The sequence below is a fragment of the Triticum urartu genome, chromosome 2A, assembly GCF_056163025.1.
Source record: "Triticum urartu cultivar PI428250 chromosome 2A, HENAU_Tu73, whole genome shotgun sequence".
In the NCBI taxonomy this organism is placed as follows: Eukaryota; Viridiplantae; Streptophyta; class Magnoliopsida; order Poales; family Poaceae; genus Triticum; species Triticum urartu.
In genome coordinates this window covers 172,841,937-172,852,207 of record NC_141874.1, presented here as the reverse complement: position 1 = coordinate 172,852,207, position 10,271 = coordinate 172,841,937, and positions in this window count along the sequence as shown.

Below are 10,271 nucleotides of genomic sequence, written 5' to 3'. Positions count from 1 at the left end.
ACTTCCGCGGCGTGGCCGGAGCAGTCTGCTGCATCAATGGCGCGGCGGGTCCTCCGTGATGCTTCAGCGGTGCGGCGGGACCTCTCTGCTGCTACGGCCGTGCGGCGGGACATGTTGGCTGCTATCGCGGCGAGGCGGGACATCTCTCGTGCTCCCGCTTCCAGGTTCGCCTCTCCCTGGTGGCAATCTCTTGACCCAGAACTCACGCTGGCCATGGCGGACGCAAGGGAATGATGATGAATGACTTGTTTGTTTTTGACTTTTTGTGGATGAGGAGTTTAGGAGGAATGTGCAGTCATCTTGGAATAGTAGTATTTATAACCGCGTAGTAATACGCTCCTAAGTGGGAAACCGTTTAGGTTTTGATCGGTGTGAACAGGTTTGCAATTTGGAATGTGACGGGATGCATGCTCAAAATTTACTGATGGTTATAAGTGCAGCACTATTCCTGGAAGGCGTAACGTGGGCATGTACGCCTTCTCGGCCGCGTACGTGGCGTTTGCACCATAGGGTGCACCGCAATAGGCAATGTCAGCACACATCTTTTAATTAGAATGGGTGTGCCCGTCTAGCGCACACACGTTGGTCTATCTAACTATTTCAGTTTGTTGTGGCTAATCGCAAACAGTTCATCCATGTGAAGTGTATGCCATCAATCATAGACACTTTGATCTGGCTTACCCGTTTCTGTTCTGTTGCCTAATCGCAAACAATTAATCCTTCTGAAGCGTATGCCCTCAATCACACACACCTTGATCTGGCTGACCGTTTCTTTTGTGTTGCCTAATCACAAACAGTTCATCCGAGTGAACCGTATGATGTATATCGCACACACCTTCATCTGGTTGCCCGTTTCTTTTGTGTTGCCTAATCACAAATAGTTCATCCGAGTGAACCGTATGCTCTATATCGCACACGCCTTCATCAGGCTGCCCGTTTCTTTTGTTCTGCCTCATCGCAAACAATTCATTGGACCGAACCGTATGCCCTAGATCGCACACGCAACTAAAATCTGAACCGTGTTTGATGCATCCTCCATCACAACCATTTTCACCTTTTTTAACGGTTTTCATACAGCACCATTTGCGATTATGGCATCGCACACTGTTTCTCGAAGGGTCTCTGATCGTAGTGTCGCATTAGCAGCATCCTGCAGTAGTGACCTCAGCGCGGATGACGCCCATAAGCATGTGGGCAAGTTCTTGATGCTTTGCTACACTATCTTTGAAAACATTGATCAGTTGTTGTTGCGCACGAATGTGCAGCTCTGATTACACCACCATTTCCATCATTGCTTCAGCCATTAATTGGTTCACAAACATACATTTTTTCGTTGCATTCGAGACAGAGGAAACTGAACAGATTCAGATGGCGATTTTGGCAGGCTTGTATTATTGATAGTGGAGAGTGTCTCGACCACTGCATCATAACATAAATTAGGAGGGGAACCGAATAGATTAATCATGAGTTATTGCCATATTACCTGACCTAGATTTATTGGAAAGAAACAATGGGGTTGCCTTGCTGTCGGTGTCAAAACCGGCGGATCTCGGGTATGGGGTCCCGAACTATGCGTCTAGGATCGATGGTAACAGGAGACAGGGGACACGATGTTTACCCAGGTTCGGGCCCTCTCTATGGAGGTAATACCCTACTTCCTGCTTGATTGATCTTGATGAATATGAGTATTACAAGAGTTGATCTACCACGAGATCGTAATGGCTAAACCCTAGAAGTCTAGCCTATGAATATGGTAATGAGTATATACGTTGTCCTTTCCGGACTATCCCCCTCGGTTTGTATAGACACCGAGGGGATCTAGGGTTTACATGGAGTCGGTTACATAAAAAGGAATATTCGGTCGCCAAGCTTGCCTTCCACGCCAAGCAGAGTCCAATCCGGACACGAGTATGGTCTTCGATCTTCACAGCCCATCAGCCCGGCCCATGGATATCAGGCTGGACGTCCGAGGACCCCTTAGTCCAGGACTCCCTCAGTAGCCCCTGAACCTGGCTTCAATGACGAGGAGTCTGGCGCGGAGATTTGTCTTCGGCATTGCAAGGTGGGTTCCCTCCTTCCGAACTCCAGAATAGTCTTTGGACGAAGGAAGTATATCCGGACATGTGTATATACTGGCAGAGAATATAATAACTCACGAGCCCAACTTGTTGATAACTGTTCATGACATCATATCATGCCTGCCCGGTTGCTATTTCCAACCGTCAGCTAGCGAGCCGTCCCACATCTCGGGGTGCGGTTTTACTGGCACGTCTCGTCAGGGCAGAGATCGTGTCCCTTTATTTACGGGATTTTCATTAATGCAGGCGTGGGTAACCCAACCGTCCCCTGGGTACAACTCCTTGGTAATAGGTAAGTTTAGAGACCCCGGGGGAGACGCCCAATATTCGGGGCCTTTATATAGAGAGCTTGTCTTCTTCTTCCCTTGCGCTTGCTCCTTCCTCAACCCCAGCCACCCCAAGTTCCAACCCTCGGGTTCCAATCACCACCAGCCTTAGTCATGTCTGGACCCAACCGTCAGGGCCGGTGGGTGGCTTCTTCTGTCACAGAGGAGGACATTGCGGAGCTTCTCGTAGCGAGGTACCTGACCTCAGAAATCTTTCATCGGCTTCCGGCGCGAGGGAAAGTCATACCGACCCCCAGATCTGGCGAGAGGGTTGTATTTGTGTTTCACTTTCTTCACGGGCTATGTTTCGCGCTTACCCCCTTCGTCTGGGGGCTCATGTTCTACTATGGGCTAGATTTTCACGATCTGACCCCGGACTCTATTCTCCTCATCTCAACATTTATCGTCACGTGTGAGGCCTTACTCCGGACTCCTCCGCACTTCGGTTTGTGGCTCAAGACCTTTGATGTGAGGCCGCAGGTGGCAGAGGAGGAGCAGGCAGAGTGCGACAGCGTCATAATAAGCAAACTGGCCGGCGCGGTTTGGCCCGAAGGATCTTTCGCCAAATCTTCAAACCTGTGGCAGCAGGGGTGGTTTTATGTCAACGAGCCGCGGAGCTCCAAGTGGGCGGCTACACCTGCGTTTCGACCCGGCCCTCTAGTTCATCTTGCTTCATGGGTCAATAAGGGATTGGACTGGGGATCCGTCAATGAAGTGCAGAATCTGCAAAGTCGCATCTGAAGTCTTGTTGAGAAGGGCATCGATCTTGTGAACGTCATTCAAATAATGCTAGTCCACCGGATCCTGCCATGTCAGTGGCGGCCTCTTCATATGTGGGAGTTTAACCCGGCAGGGCGCCGGACCTTACAACACTTCTTCGGCGCTACGCATGAAGGAACGTGGAAATTATATTTTGGGGAACGAGAACAATGGTCGGACACCACTGAAGACGTTGGCCTTGACTGCAATCATCCGGACACTTCGGTAAGTATTCGGTATCCAAGCACCTTCCATTCAGGCATCTCTTAACAAGATATTGAACAATCCGTCCCTGTACAGGACTGGATAAAGCGGTGCTGATCTGGTGTCCGACACCTCTTCTCGAAGGCCCCGCGACCGACCTACTGACGAGGATGCTGGTTCCGACACTGTATTGGGTGGCAGCGTTCGGGGAAACCGAAACCCTTTTACCCAAGGGCAAAAGTGCAGAGGGAGCCTTCCAGGGCAAGAAGAGGGCCGCCTCCGAAGGTCAGGAGGGGAAGCCTTCCAAGAAGGGAAAACACCGTCATTGAGCGGCTTGGGCCGGGCGAACGATGACGGGGACGAACCTCGCGGCAAAACGTAAGCGTGGCTGAGGCACCTCATTATTTTCCTATTAGTGAAGTAATCATCCGATATATGTTCATCCACGCAGGTTAACGCCTGGTGCTTCTCAATCGTTCTCCTCCTCGGGAGATCTTCTTCCGGAGATGATGGAGAGTGATACGCCTTCTCCGGCCCCATCGCCTGATAGGGGGGACGATACCGAGGTATCGTCCCGAAGGGCTCCTCCCGAACACCAAGTGGTACAAGAAGCGGAGAAGGCGTTCCCTGAAGGCAGCGCCTCTGTCACTCGGGGTTCCGGGATCAAGACTGGAGTCCCCGAACCATCCGGTTTACAGCCGGAGACGATTTTGGAGGTAAGTAAGCGGGATCCTTCATGGGAAGGCCGTACTTCGGTGGCGGTTTCCGAAGACCCAAGGGTGCCGAAACCGCTGACGAACTTGCTATGACGAGCATCCCTTTCAGAAGAGCACCTTACTTTGATGGCTACGGTGGTTAAAAGGATTCTATACGCGAAGAGTGGATTGATCGAGGCTTTTACGTGCATGCTACCTCTTGAGCACTGCATTGGTTTTCCCCGAAGAGGAAGGGACGATGCAGCAAAGTAGCGTAAGTATTTCCCTCAGTTTTTGAGAACCAAATCAATCCAGTAGGAGGCTACGCGCGAGTCCCTCGTACCCGCACAAAACAAATAAATCCTCGCAACCAATGCGAATAAGGGTTGTCAATCCCTACACGACCACTTACGAGAGTGAGATCTGATAGATATGATAAGATAATATTTTTGGTATTTTTATGATAAAGATGCAAAGTAAAATAAAAGCAAAGTAAAAGCAAAAGGAAATAACTAAGTATTGGTAGATTAATATGATGAAGATAGACCCGGGGGCCATAGGTTTCACTAGTGGCTTCTCTCGGGAGCATAAGTATTCTACGGTGGGTGAACAAATTATTGTTGAGCAATTGACAGAATTGAGCATATTATGAGAATATCTAGGTATGATCATGTATATAGGCATCACGTCTGAGACAAGTAGACCGACTCCTGCCTGCATCTACTACTATTACTCCACTCATCGACCGCTATCCAGCATGCATCTAGATTATTAAGTTAATGAAAACAGAGTAACGCCTTAAGCAAGATGACATGATGTAGAGGGATAAACTCATGCAATATGATGAAAACCCCATCTTGTTATCCTCGATGGCAACAATACAATACGTGCCTTGCTGCCCCTACTGTCATTGGGAAAGGACACCGCAAGATTGAACCCAAAGCTAAGCACTTCTCCCATTGCAAGAAAGATCAATCTAGTAGGCCAAACCAAACTGATAATTCGAAGAGACTTGCAAAGATAACCAATCATATATAAAAGAATTCAGAGAGGATTCAAATATTGTTCATAGATAGACTTGATCATAAACCCACAATTCATCGATCTCAACAAACACACCGCAAAAAGAAGATTACATCGAATAGATCTCCACAAGAGAGGGAGAGAACTTTGTATTGAGATCCAAAAAGAGAGAAGAAGCCACCTAGCTACTAACTATGGACCCGTAGGTCTGAAGTAAACTACTCACACTTCATCCAAGGGGCTATGGTGTTGATGTAGAAGCCCTTCGTGATCGATGCCCCCTCCAGCGGAGCTCCGGAACAGGCCCCAAGATGGGATCTTGTGGATACAAAAGTTGCGGCGGTGGAATTAGGGTTTTGGCCCCGTATCTGATCATTTGGGGGTACGTAGGTATATATAGGAGGAAGGAGTATGTCGGTGGAGCAACAGGGGGCCCACGAGGGTGGAGGGCGCGCCTAGGGGAGGTAGGTGCGCCCCCCTACCTCGTGGCCTCCTCTTTTGTGTTTCATTCCGTTTGGACTCCGTTTGATATTCCTTTTCTTCGAAACCCTAAAATAGGCAAAAAAACAGCAATTCTGGGCTGGGCCTCCGGTTAATAGGTTAGTCCCAAAAATAATATAAAAGTGGATAATAAAGCCCAATAATGTCCAAAATAGTAGATAATATAGCATGGAGCAATCAAAAATTATAGATACATTAGAGACGTATCAAGCATCCCCAAGCTTAATTCCTGCTCGACCTCGAGTAGGTAAATGATAAAAACAGAATTTTTGATGCAGAGTGCTATTTGGTATGATTTTAATGTGATTCTTCTTAATTGTGGTATGAATATTTAGATCCGAAAGATTCAAGACAAAAGTTCATATTGACATAAAAAATAATAATACTTCAAGCATACTAACTAAGCAATTATGTCTTCTCAAAATAATATGGCTAAAGAAAGTTATCCCTACAAAATCATATAGTCTGGCTATGCTCTATCTTCACCACACAAAGTATTTAAATCATGCACAACCCCGATGACAAGCCAAGCAATTGTTTCATACTTTTGACATTCTCAAAACTTTTTCAATCTTCACGCAATACATGAGCATGAGCCATGGACATAGCACTATAGGTGGAATAGAGTGGTGGTTGTGGAGAAGAAAAAAAGGGAGAAGATAGTCTCACATCAACTAGGCATATCAACGGGCTATGGAAATGCCCATCAATATATATCAATGTGAGTGAGTAGGGATTGCCATGCAACAGATGCACTAGAGCTATAAGTATGTGTAAGCTCAAAAAGAAACTAAGTGGGTGTGCATCCAACTCGCTTGCTCACAAATACCTAGGGCAATTTGAGGAAGCCCATCATTGGAATATACAAGCCAAGTTCTATAATGAAAAATTCCCACTAGTATATGAAAGTGACAACATAGGAGACTCTCTATCATGAAGATCATGGTGCTACTTTGAAGCACAAGTGTGGTAAAAGGATAGTAGCATTGTCCCTTCTCTCTTTTTCTCTCATTCATTTTTATTTGGGCCTTTTCTTCTCTTTTTTTATTTTTTATATGGCCTCTTTTCTTTCTTTTCTTTTTTTATTTTTTTCGTCCGGAGTCTCTTCCCGACTTGTGGGGGAATCATAGTCTCCATCATCCTTTCCTCACTGGGACAATGCTCTAATAATGATGACCATCACACTTTTATTTTCTTACAACTCAACAATTACAACTCGATACTTAGAACAAAATATGACTCTATATGAATGCCTCCGGCGTGTACCGGGATATGCAATGAATCAAGAGTGACATGTATGAAAGAATTATGAATGGTGGCTTTGCCACAAATACGATGTCAACTACATGATCATGCTAAGCAATATGACAATGATGGAGTGTGTCATAATAAACGGAAAGGTGGAAAGTTGCATGGCAATATATCTCGGAATGGCTATGGAAATGCCATAATAGGTAGGTATGGTGGCTGTTTTGAGGAAGGTATATGGTGGGTGTATGATACCGGCGAAAGGCACGCAGTATTAGAGAGGCTAGCAATGGTGGAAGGGTGAGAGTGCGTATGATCCATGGACTCAACATTAGTCATAAAGAACTCATATACTTATTGCGAAAATCTACAAGTTATCAAAGCAAAGTATTACGTGCATGCTCCTAGGGGGATAGATTGGTAGGAAAAGACCATCGCTCGTCCCCGACCGCCACTCATAAGGAAGACAATCAATAAATAAATCATGCTCCGACTTCATCACATAACGGTTCACCATACGTGCATGCTACGGGAATCACAAGATTCAACACAAGTATTTCTCAAATTCACAACTACTCAACTAGCATGACTTTAATATCACCATATCCATATCTTAAAACAATTATCAAGTATCAAACTTCTCATAGTATTCAACACACTCATAAGAGAATTTTATTATTCTTGAATACCTAGCATATTAAGATTTTAAGCACATTACCATGCTATTAAGACTCTCAAAATAATCTAAGTGAAGCATGAGAGATCACTAGTTTGACCTCTTTAGCACTGCGTTGGTTTTCCCCAAAGAGGAAGGGATGATGCAGCAAAGTAGCATAAGTATTTCCCTCAGTTTTTGAGAACCAAGGTATCAATCCAGTAGGAGGCTACGCGCGAGTCCCTCGTACCCGCACAAAACAAATAAATCCTCGCAACCAACGCGAATAGGGTTTGTCAATCCATACACGGCCACTTACGAGAGTGAGATCTGATAGATATGATAAGATAATATTTTTGGTATTTTTATGATAAAGATGCAAAGTAAAATAAAAGCAAAGTAAAAGCAAAAGGAAATAACTAAGTATTGGTAGATTAATATGATGAAGATAGACCAGGGGGCCATAGGTTTCACTAGTGGCTTCTGTCGAGAGCATAAGTATTTTACGGTGGGTGAACAAATTACTGTTGAGCAATTGACAGAATTGAGCATAGTTATGAGAATATCTAGGTATGATCATGTATGTAGGCATCACGTTCGAGACAAGTAGACCGACTCCTGCCTGCATCTACTACTATTACTCCACTCATCGACCGCTATCCAGCATGCATCTAGAGTATTAAGTTAATGAAAATAGAGTAATGCCTTAAGCAAGATGACATGATGTAGAGGGATAAACTCATGCAATATGATGAAAACCCCATCTTGTTATCATCGATGGCAACAATACAATACGTGCCTTGCTGCCCCTACTGTCATTGGGAAAGGACACTGCAAGATTGAACCCAAAGCTAATCACATCTCCCATTGCAAGAAAGCTCAATCTAGTAGGCCAAACCAAACTGATAATTCAGAGACTTGCAAAGATAACCAATATTACATAAAAGAATTCAGAGAGGATTCAAATATTGTTCATAGATAGACTTGATCATAAACCCACAATTCATCGGTCTCAACAAACACACCGCAAAAATAAGATTACATCGAATAGATCTCCACAAGAGAGGAGAGAACTTTGTATTGAGATCCAAAAAGAGAGAAGAAGCCATCTAGCTACTAACTATGGACCCGTAGGTTTGAAGTAAACTACTCACACTTCATAGGAGGGGCTATGGTGTTGATGTAGAAGCCCTCCGTGATTGATCCCCCCTCCGGCGGAGCTCCGAAACAGGCCCCAAGATGGGATCTCGTGGATACAGAAAGTTGCGGTGGTGGAATTAGGGTTTTGGCTCCGTATCTGATCGTTTCGGGGTACGTAGGTATATATAGGAGGAAGGAGTACGTCGGTGGAGCAACAGGGGGCCCATGAGGGTGGAGGGCGCACCTGGGGGAGGTAGGCGCACCCCCTACCTCGTGGCCTCCTCTTTTGTGTCTTGATGTAGGGTCCAAGTCTCATGGGTCTTGTTCGTTGAGAAATTCACGTTCCCGAAGGTTTCATTCCGTTTGGACTCCGTTTGATATTCCTTTTCTTCGAAACCCTAAAATAGGCAAAAAACAGCAATTCTGGGTTGGGCCTCCAGTTAATAGGTTAGTCCCAAAAATAATATAAAAGTGGATAATAAAGCCCAATAATTTCCAAAACAGTAGATAATATAGCATGGGACAATCAAAAAATATAGATACGTTGGAGACGTATCAGTGCCTTCTACGAGGTTTTGAGGTTTGTGATGTAGTTTTGTCAATTAAATTTTATTGACAGAATGCACCTGTTGTATATGCAGTAGCCCCTGAGACTCGGATTGTTTTCCGAAGGAAGCGATCGGAGGATCAAAGAGATATGCTCAGGTATTAACCTTGGTTTAATTTGAAATACAGGCTACTGCCCCTCCTGTGGCTGCCCGGAATATGGAAGTGGCCGAACTCCAGCAAAAGCTGGATATTGCGGATGATGACATTGCATTGATCAACAGGCATCTTGACGACTCGCAAGGTATGTATTTCGAGCATTCTTTACACCAGTGTGCTTGACGTAGGAACAAGCTTTATATGAAATGCACATGAAATGCAGATGGTGCTGCCGCTGTTGAGGCTCTTCGGGCGGAGATAGTCCGGGCCAATGAGCGGGCCCGATTGAGTGATGCTGCTGTAGAGGCATTGGTTGAACTGAAGGGCGAACAAGCTGCACGATGCCAGGTCGAGGAGAAGGTATCCACAATGACACTTGCTTTGGAGAATGCCACTGGCAGCTGCTAAATTCTTGAGAAGGAGAATGAAGCCTTAACAGCTGAACTGGACAAGGCCCGATAGGAGGCAAGAGAAGCGCAATTAGAGTCCAGAGCACTCCGTGTGGAGGTTCGGCAGGCGAAAGAGATAGTGGCTGGAAAGCCTTTTCTGCTGCAAACTAAGTTCAGCGACCCGGACTATGTTTAGCTGAACCAAGTGTGGAGTTCTCCGGACGAGTATTTGGACTTGCCGAAGAGTTCTTCCGATGCAGCGCGGTATTACCAAACGCGAGCTGGATATGCAACGGAGAAGCTTTTTTGGTCACAGTTCGTTGCGTCGAAGCGCCTGCTGCTGCTTAATGAACAGATGTCCCAATGGGCTGAACTTCATAGGGTATCCGGCGCTGCCATGACGGATGTTATAATCCGGCTATGGCCAACTAAACCTGTTCCGAGTAGCTATTTCGGTTTGGTTCAGAAACTTGTCGATGCGGTGCCGCGAATCGATGCTAGGAAGCGATCAGCGTGCGTTGAAGGTTCACGGATGGCCTGAGGGAGTC